Consider the following 9,404-nt stretch of genomic DNA (forward strand, 5'->3'; position numbering starts at 1 on the left):
GCCATAAAAAGCATGATAAATAAATAAATTAAAATAGCGGTTTTAGAATATTTTCCATATTTTTTTTCCATTTTTCACACCGGTGAAATTCAAATATGTGATTGCGCAGCAGGATTATGCGTCGCGAAACGAAAATATTTTGAAATTTAATATTAGGTGTTCACGGATGTTCTATTGTGCAACCAACCATGGTGAGATATTGTTGTCACGTCGCTTATTAGCACGTCGATAGTTATTTGTGATTGTGCTACAGGTCCACGAAAACGTATAGAAATTAAAAAAAAAAAAAAATTCAGGCGTTGCCTAGTATGTAGGTGGAATAATTCAATTAGATGAATCTCACTTGAAAAAATAAAGGTTTCAGCTCTTTAACATCACAAACAAGATGTTGGCATTTACAGGGCTTATGACCTGTCATTGGCTGGTTTATGTGGCCACTTTACACACTGTGTATGTTTCACCATTCTGCCAATGTTTGAACATCCACATTTCCTCAACTCTTCCGTCTGTTGACATTTGTGAAGTAAAAGAGCTGAAACCTTTATCACGTGGGTGAGATTCATCCGGCTGAACCAAATCACCTACTAGGCAACGCCTGAAAACAATTTTCCAGTCAACAGACGGAAGAGTCGAGGAAATGTGGATGTTCAAACATGGGCAGAATGGTGAATGTTACACAGTGTGGAAAGTGGGCACTCTAACCAGCCAATGACAGGTCATAAGCCCTGTGGATGCCGCGACTTCTATATTTCCTCCTCTAAAATGTTTTTCATCTCTGTTGTAATATGTTTTCTTTTTTAAAGTTATGTATAAAAACATTTCTCTACAATATCCAAATTCATTTTTAAAACGCATTTAATTTTTCTTAATCTTTTTCATATATTTTTATCGGTATTCAGAGTATGTTATGTGACCATATTCCTTGTTGTTATAATTATTTGCATTACGAAATGCAGAGAGACAATTATTAATTAAGCCATATAAAACTGTCACACTGAATCTAGCCGTGATCTATGAACTCAGAATTAGAATAATGTATAATTTGTAATGGTGGATTTGATAGCTCTTTGCTTAGTTAATTAAAACAAATTTAAGCTCGTCTTAATGGTCAGAAAAGCTTGAAGGTTATCGTTGAATTAATGCGGAACTTCAGCCCTACGGGAAATGGGATATAAAAAAGGGTTTTTTACGCGCGGTGAAAATTATAGTAGCACATTGAAAAAGAACCACTGTAGCTTAATCACAAATAACTATCGACGTGCTAACAAGCGACGTGATAACAATTTCTCACCATGGTTGTTTATCGCGAATTTATTTAAAATCAAACACTTTGTAAATTTACCACACAAGAGTTTAATACATTAAAACACGACTAGTTTCGGTTAATCAGTATTACCTATCCTCAGGTGTAAATATAAAATAAACTAAAAAAAATACACAGATTAATACTTAGGTACTGATAGGATGTTTTTACAAAGTGTTTTATTTTAAATAAATTCAAATTTTTTTTACACAAAGTAAATGCTGAAAAAATAAATAATATCGTTACAATATTAGAGTTTGTCCAAATGTTTATAGACAAAAGACTGGATTTCACCCCCTCGGGGGTCATTAAGATTAACAAATTACAAGAGGGATGGAGAATACCTTAAATAAGGGAATATGGAAGTCAAGGGCTTATGACCTGTCATTGGCTGGTTTAAGTGGCCACTTTACACACTGTGTAACATTCACCATTTTGCCTATGTTTGAACATCCATATTTCTCTTATTTCTCATTAGCTCTTTAACTTCACTAAAATCAACAGATGGAAGAACTGAAGAAATATGGATGTTCAAACATAGGCAAAATGGTGAATGTTACACCGTGTGTAAAGTAGCCACTTAAACCAGCCAATGACAGGTCATAAGCCCTGTAAATGCCTAGACTTCCATGTTCACTTCTCAAAAATGTTTTCCCTCTCTGTTGAAATAAATTTGAATATGAACAACTCCCTAGGGAGAAAATCCAGCAAGTCTGCAAGCATTTGGACATAATCAAACATTATTTTTAATATTGTTTGGTAACATGTTACATGTTTTAGGTAAACTGTATTGCAGTGTCCTTTTGCCATATTTATTGCAATGTCTAGGAACAGCTAGCCCTAGTACAGCCATACTAGTAAACCTGCAGTGGTATTCTGATCACTCTCGACACCCACGAGATGATCTCGACTTTCGGACGAGAATATAACGTGGTGTAATTTAGGGATTTTTATTTTTTGAACGCGGTTAAACTTGGTATTCTATATGGCAATTCTGATGATTACATGTCAAATTACGTAAATGAATTCGAACACATAAAACCAAAAATAATGATTCTCAATAGAAACATTATTGTGACCTTAAGAATGACCCAAAATACTTAATTATGTTGAATTTACCAAACCTCAATCGTTATTTCTCGTTATTTAGACGGTTTTATAATTGACGTTTCATGGTTCGATATCTACCCGCAAGAGCGTGAGTGGCGAAAATGAGAAAAAATACTCGTGCGCATGCGTCACTGACGAGATGAATATACCTATTACAAAATATAACGCTTTTGCTATCCTGATGAAAATTTATAACGTTTGCCATGTGGGGTATTTATTTTTTCTACACGCCAAACTGTACTTTTTATATTGCAACAATGCAAAACATAAACAAACATACAGTGACAGTTCAACTACTTTTGTAAATGATAAGTATGCCCCGGATCTACATGTCCTTAGGGATTTTGTTTATTTTTATAGAACCTCTGTGAAATACCTACTGTACTCTATAGAAACTTGCATACGAACCACAGCGTCCCTAAATGTGCATCTTGCGCGACAACAGGAATCATCATTTGAAGGTATGTTTATCTAATTCGGTATTTTAATCAAACTTATATATTGTGTACGGTTTAAACCTACCTTACGAGTTTTTTCTCAAGTTGTTAATCATTATAATATTTATAAATTGTAAAAGGTTAAGAATAAGCTAGTGTTAGTAAAAAATAAACAAACCACCAAGCCGTTTTCCCCGGGACGGTCAGAGGATATACAACACACATGCGTTTGCAGTCATACAAAATCTCATGCATGTGTGCTGATTTTTTCAACTTTTGAAGTATTACCATATCCGCAGTGGTACTCCAATACCGCCACTGCGAACTGTTAGTTTTAATTGTTGATATTCGTAATGTAAATAATTATTATGTATGTAAATACATATCGTTTCAGCGGTATTTTTGTTTGGTTAAAATCGCAAGTAATATATTAACAGCTTTTATGTTCCCATTTATTTTTTTTTTTGATAATTAGGCTTCCCGCCCACTAGGCAGCCTGGCTGCCGCAGTCAAAATTTTGCGCAGCCAGTTAAAGCAGCCAGCCTGACGGCCAGTCCAAATAAAATGGATGTGGAAGATGTTTTTGTTTACATTTTATCTCGTAAGAAACGCAAACCAAAAAGAAGATATTGAATTCATCCTTTACTTGAAAGGGTTCATTTCAAAATTATTTTATGGATCTTCTGTATCGAAAGTCATTGCAAATTCGTTTCATAAAATACTTCTGGCTGCTACGACAAGTGCGTGGAGACTGAGGCAGTCACATACATTTGCTTTGTCTCGTTCTGGCTGCAGTGCACGTCAAACGCGTTCTAATGGCTGCTGCAGCCAGGAATTCTTGGCTATTATTAGTGGTTTAGTGGTGGTATTTCAATTTGATTTATTCATATAGAACATCTTAATTCACACATATAGAAATAATGAAAATAAAAAGGTAAAATTAGGTTATTTATAAAAATAACACAGGTATACATAATATCCAGAAAATAATATTTTAAAAAAGTAAGAGAATCTTGTAACGACAAACTCCCTCAGAGACGTGAAAAATTACAAATGTTTATTAAGAAACAATGAAAGACAATTGGACATGCATACACATAAGATATTTAATTTTGCTAAACCCATCACCTTTATAATAGCTCACAGCATGTGTTATAAAAAGGATACAATATTATTAAGGTTATTGTAATATAATATAATTTATGTTATGAATAGTGGTGTTTAAATATACCTTTGTACTAAAACAAATATTATATCAATATTAATAATAATAGTAGTAAATAGTAAGCTCTATAAATGTCTAGACTTTTAATGATATTATCTTCTAAAAAAAATTTCATTCTCTTTTAGAACATCTGTAAATAATTTAACCTTTATAAGTGTATTTTTTCAGATTATATTAAACCAGGAAAGCGGATCCTTCGAAGGGACGATATCGATTGGCTATTTAAATTTATGCTGTAATGGAATATATGGATATCAAACTATAGGATATATTCGTCATCTGCTTGGAGGTGGGACACGTTGTTTATTAAGTAATTCAAGTTTTTTTTGCACTCTTGAAAATTCTCATTTTAAATTGTAATTTACTAAAAAATGAAAGATAAGTGGTACTTAAATTCACAAATCTGAAATAATCAGTAGCAAGATTCGTCGCTACACCTTTATGACTGATATCTTTATTATAAAGATAAATCTAAATAAAAAAGGGTACAATACTTCAGTTATTATTATATAAATTGTAATATATATATTTTTATAGTTAAGATACCAGTCTGGGTATTAAAGATGTTTAAAAACAATGAAATATCACTACCTACACAGTTATTATACATTTGTATATTTAAATATCAATCATCATTTATTTCCATATTAAACTATTTATTAGATTTGCTTTAAATAATACCCAATTTGTTATTTTTTCAAATGTTTTTTTATTACCAAACAGATTAAGAGCCAAAGTACATAAGAATTTTTTTAAAAATAAAGTAAGTACTATTAAAATATCTTGTATTAGTTTAAAATTCATATTATATTAAATATTTTCTCTACAGCTCACGTTGGCATGTCCTAACAAAAGGAAATTTGGAAAATACAAAGTTATACAATTACATATGACATCGCTTATATCATTTTGAATATTTAGAATTAATCAGCTTACACATATTTGAATTGCAATATCATAATCACAATACCTACAGACAACTTTAAAAATATTACCTTTACTGCATAATAATTTGCTCTGAGAAATAAAACATATAAATCACAAAATATAGCCTTCAAAGTTTTCTTTTTAAAAGGTTTAACAATATGCGGAATAATTAAGGTGTTTGATTTTTGCGTGTACCGATGAACTTTAGTACAATATACAAAAATATGTATATTGGCAGGTTTATTGCAATACCTGATGAATAACTTCCAACTAACCTAAATAAGATATATTTTACCATTTTAAGTGCTTATTTTAGTATGTCATTTTGTAATAAATGTAATTAAAAATGTATTGTAAATTATATAATTTTTTGTTTTTTTATTTTTAGCAAAGAGGAAATATCGAATGTTGCAATTTGGTGTCAATTTTTAACACCTTTATGATCATCTGAGAAAATGGGAGTAAATATGTGGCAGAGCAGAAAAGCGGACTACAGAAATGAGTCTACAACAACTTCATCAAACACTCAAACCTTTTCTCACAAATGTAGAGCATTAGCTAAATTCTAGTTAGTTTTTTGTAGTTTTTTTTTATTATTTTATACCTAAAAACTTATAAACTACAGTGCAAGTACTGTTATTGAAAAAATATTTTGGTGTTTTAGTTTCCTTTTCACACGTAATTAAAATATAGTCATATCTCACACATAAATATTTAAACACATATTCTAAATATAAGGAACCTTAATGTGATCACTTTCACCGGGAGAAATAAGGGCTCTGGCCAAGAATTGTATTTACTTGAGTTTTAGTTAGTTAGTTTTACGAAAACAGTACATTTGAAATTATTTTTATTTATATTACCTTTTGTTACAAGAAAATGTATTCTCACATCCTCTCAACGCGTTTGCTTATCATGCAAGAGGTCTCAGGTTCAGTTCCTGACATGGTAGACATGAAATATTTATTTTAAAAGGTGATTTTACAGTACAATATTTCATAGTCCCTTGACTGGCACCCCAAGCGTACGATTGATAATTTTTTCTTTAAGTAACAAAAAGATCAAGATACGCTGCGATTGGTGTACCAATGCAGTGCCCTATGCAATTAGGTGCGGAATTGAAATGATGATGATGATTACCTGCATTTATTTATTCTACGGTATAAAAATTCACTATATATTTTTTTAAAAGAGATTTGTGTTCTTATGATTTACTTAAACATTTAATTTTGAGGGCCATTTTCGACGAGTTGTAAATAACTCTCTATTAGAAAATAGGAATCAAGTTGGGATGGAATGGGATTCTAACCACGGACCTTTGAGCCGTGAGTCCATGACGATAGTCATAGGACCACAACCCGATTTAACTCAATTGATTCACAGTTTACATATTAATGTACTGATTTTTTTTAGGCTGTTGCCGTGTTATGCCATAATAATAAGCATAGGGGAAAAAATCTATTGAAATTAAAATAACAATATTAAAGTCCAAATAAAATGTTAAATACACATAAAAATTATAAAAAGTTACAAAAATTAAATTTAGTTGATTAAAAAAAAGTTTTTTTTTTTAACTTTATTAATTATTTGTGCATGTTGTATTCACATTTAATTCATGAAAAATTTCTAAACATAACAAATTGTGATATTATACCAATTTATTGTATTGTTCATTATTTGTAAGCCATAAAAAATAAAATAAAAACAATCTTAAATGTTAATATGCATATTCAACATAACATTTAAAAAAAAAATAATACAGACTTTATGGATATGGTACCATAGTGAAAATAAATAAAACAATGTTATGAGTACGTCCAAATACTTGCGGACTGGCTGGATTTCCTCCCTAGGGAGAAATAATTTAATAAAATTCAATTTGTTGCAACAGAGAGGGAAAACATTTTTGAGAAGGGAATATGGAAGTCTAGGCATTTACAGAGCTTATGACCTGTCATTCATATCATCCGGCTGAAATCACCTACTAGGCAACACCTAAAAAAACAATTTTCCAATTCTTATACTTCTTCTTTTACCAGTTAGTTAATTCAACAATGTATTGAGTATGTCCAAATTTTGCGGACTGACTGGATTTCCTACCTAGGGAGTTATTCCAATCTAAATTTGTTGCTGGATGGATGAATCTCACCCACATGATAAAGGTTTCAGCTCTTTTACTTCACAAAAGTCAACAGATGGAAGAGTTGAGGAAATTTGGATGTTTAAACACAATAAGTAAAGTGGCCGCTTAAACCAGCCAATGACAGGTCATAAGCCCTGTAAATGCCCATACTTCCATATTCCCTTCTCAAAAATGTTTTCCCTCTCTGTTGCAACAAATTTAGAATAAATTGATTAAATATATTATGCTCTATTATTCCTTTATGGCAACCAACAATGAACTCAAATTCTGGGAAACATAATATTGCATACCCTTTGTCCGTGTCCAAGCTGACAAAGGAAACAGACCTGTTTGAAAAATGAAAGCAGAGCCCTGGACGAGCGTTTTCGGCTTTACTGCAACTCTTATGTAAATTCTGGAAAAGGAAATTGGGTAGAGATATGTCTGCCTTGTAAGGTAGTAGTCGGAGCGTTCGCCGACCGTGCTTGTGGTCTCAAGTTCGATTCCTGGCAGGATCAACAGAAAATATTTATTCTTGAGGTTCACTGCAATGTTTCAGTCCCTGGAATAGCACCTGAAGTGTAAGATTGATCACCTTACCTTCATGTAACTGATGATGAAATATGCTGCATTTGATGCGCCACACGGTGAGGATAGGGAAATGATGAGATACCTTACACAACCTTAATGAAAATAATTAGTTACTTTATATTTTGGTTTGACACCTTTTAGTAATTGAGAATGTCAGAAGAATAAGTATATTTCAACAATATGGGATCAAACAAACAGATCTTGCACAGGTTCATTTTGTACTCACACATTCAGAGATTGTGACATCAAATCTGAAAATAAGGATTTAAAATTTATATGCATTTTGATTTGATATTTAAACCTTACAGCTACAATTGTAATTTGAGCAAAAATTGTTCTTGCATGTAATTGTTCTTCCTTACATTAACTGCGTATTTCATTTACCAGTTGTTGCAATTAAGCATTCATTTGACAGAGGTTGTGAGTGATATTCAATTAACTCATTAACATCTTCATTGTTGAAGTCCTATACTATATCATCTGTGATAGTTTCCAGAGTTTCTTCAAAATTCATAAAATCCATCGTTTGCGGGCATAATTGTTTACAGGAACCTTTCATTTTTTATTTCAGCCCACAAGTATCCAATATTGCTTATTGCGTTCCATATATTATAATTCTACTGAAATTGTCTTAATGTAGGCACACCTTCCTTGTCAGTTTCCTTAATGACCTGATTCATTATTTTCCTCATAACATATTATCTTAACATAGTTATCACTAGTTAGCCGAGGGAGCACCTGCATGCAAGCGAATAATTTTAGCATTATTGATAAAAATCTGTAAAAAACATAATTTATTTAAATGTGTGAAATAGTGAATTACGCAAAAGTAGAAAGTACAAAAGCCGACGGCCGACCGTATGTCTTTGGGAATACTAAATAATCAATCAATGCATCGTCTTGTCATTCAATTAGCTTCAATATGGCAATCTTTAGGAACCTTTATAGCATGATTAAGATGCATTAAATGTGTATCCCGAGTTTCGTACGATAATGTATGTATATATAAATTAATAATTAATATAAATTAGAAACGAATTTAGTGTTAAAATATAATCAACACCGACTGACATACTCAAACTGTGCCAGATCTGGATCGAGGAAAAAAGACCTCAAATCGATCTGACTAATATTTTGACAGTATATGACGTGTTTTAATTGATTCAATGTATTAATTACGAGTACTTACTTGTATTAACTCCGTTATTTTTGACAAAGACTAAAAATGTCCAGACAAATTTAAAAAAACTTACGAACCTCCAATTTATGAGCACAAATGGATTTGTCGTAATTTGTATAATGGCGTCTTTTGAGTTTTTACAGATGACGCAATAAGAGAGTGGTTCAGAATACCACCCCAGGGCTAGTATTCCAAACGAAATTATAGCGCGGTATAGCGCGTTTCTACATACTAAATACGGATTATAGCGCGCTGTAAACGCGTTCGGAATACCACCCCTGGTGTTGTAATCATGTACCAACTTGTGTTTATACTCGGAGTGCGACGCATGCTGACAATTAGTACCAAAGTAGAGCCCTAACAGATAACTTATTTACAGATTTATTCATCAATTATATTGAAATATTGTGTCTCTGGCGGTATACATCTTTATGTAGTAGCAATTTGATTATATAATTTTACAAAGTTTGAATAAAATTAATGTTAGTTTCACTTGGTAACCCCCAGGA

At 31.8% G+C, this 9,404-nt stretch overlaps 2 long non-coding RNA genes across 2 annotated transcripts; one reads left to right on the forward strand and one right to left on the reverse strand.

Moving 5' to 3' along the window:
• The first annotated feature begins 2,180 nt into the window (after positions 1–2,180).
• Positions 2,181–5,652, forward strand: LOC148285143 (uncharacterized). The gene is made up of 3 exons (XR_015822796.1): positions 2,181–2,874; positions 4,244–4,364; positions 5,391–5,652. It is a non-coding gene; the product is annotated as an uncharacterized LOC148285143 (long non-coding RNA).
• A 284-nt stretch (positions 5,653–5,936) lies between these two features.
• LOC148285144 (uncharacterized) lies at positions 5,937–8,886 on the reverse strand. The gene is made up of 2 exons (XR_015822799.1): positions 8,100–8,886; positions 5,937–7,966 (listed from the first exon to the last, which is right to left on the reverse strand). It is a non-coding gene; the product is annotated as an uncharacterized LOC148285144 (long non-coding RNA).
• Positions 8,887–9,404: the final 518 nt, after the last annotated feature.

This window comes from Micrasema longulum, unplaced genomic scaffold (genome assembly GCF_059751315.1).
Source record: "Micrasema longulum isolate JH-2025_06_02 unplaced genomic scaffold, ASM5975131v1 h1tg000054l, whole genome shotgun sequence".
Classification (NCBI taxonomy): domain Eukaryota; kingdom Metazoa; phylum Arthropoda; class Insecta; order Trichoptera; family Brachycentridae; genus Micrasema; species Micrasema longulum.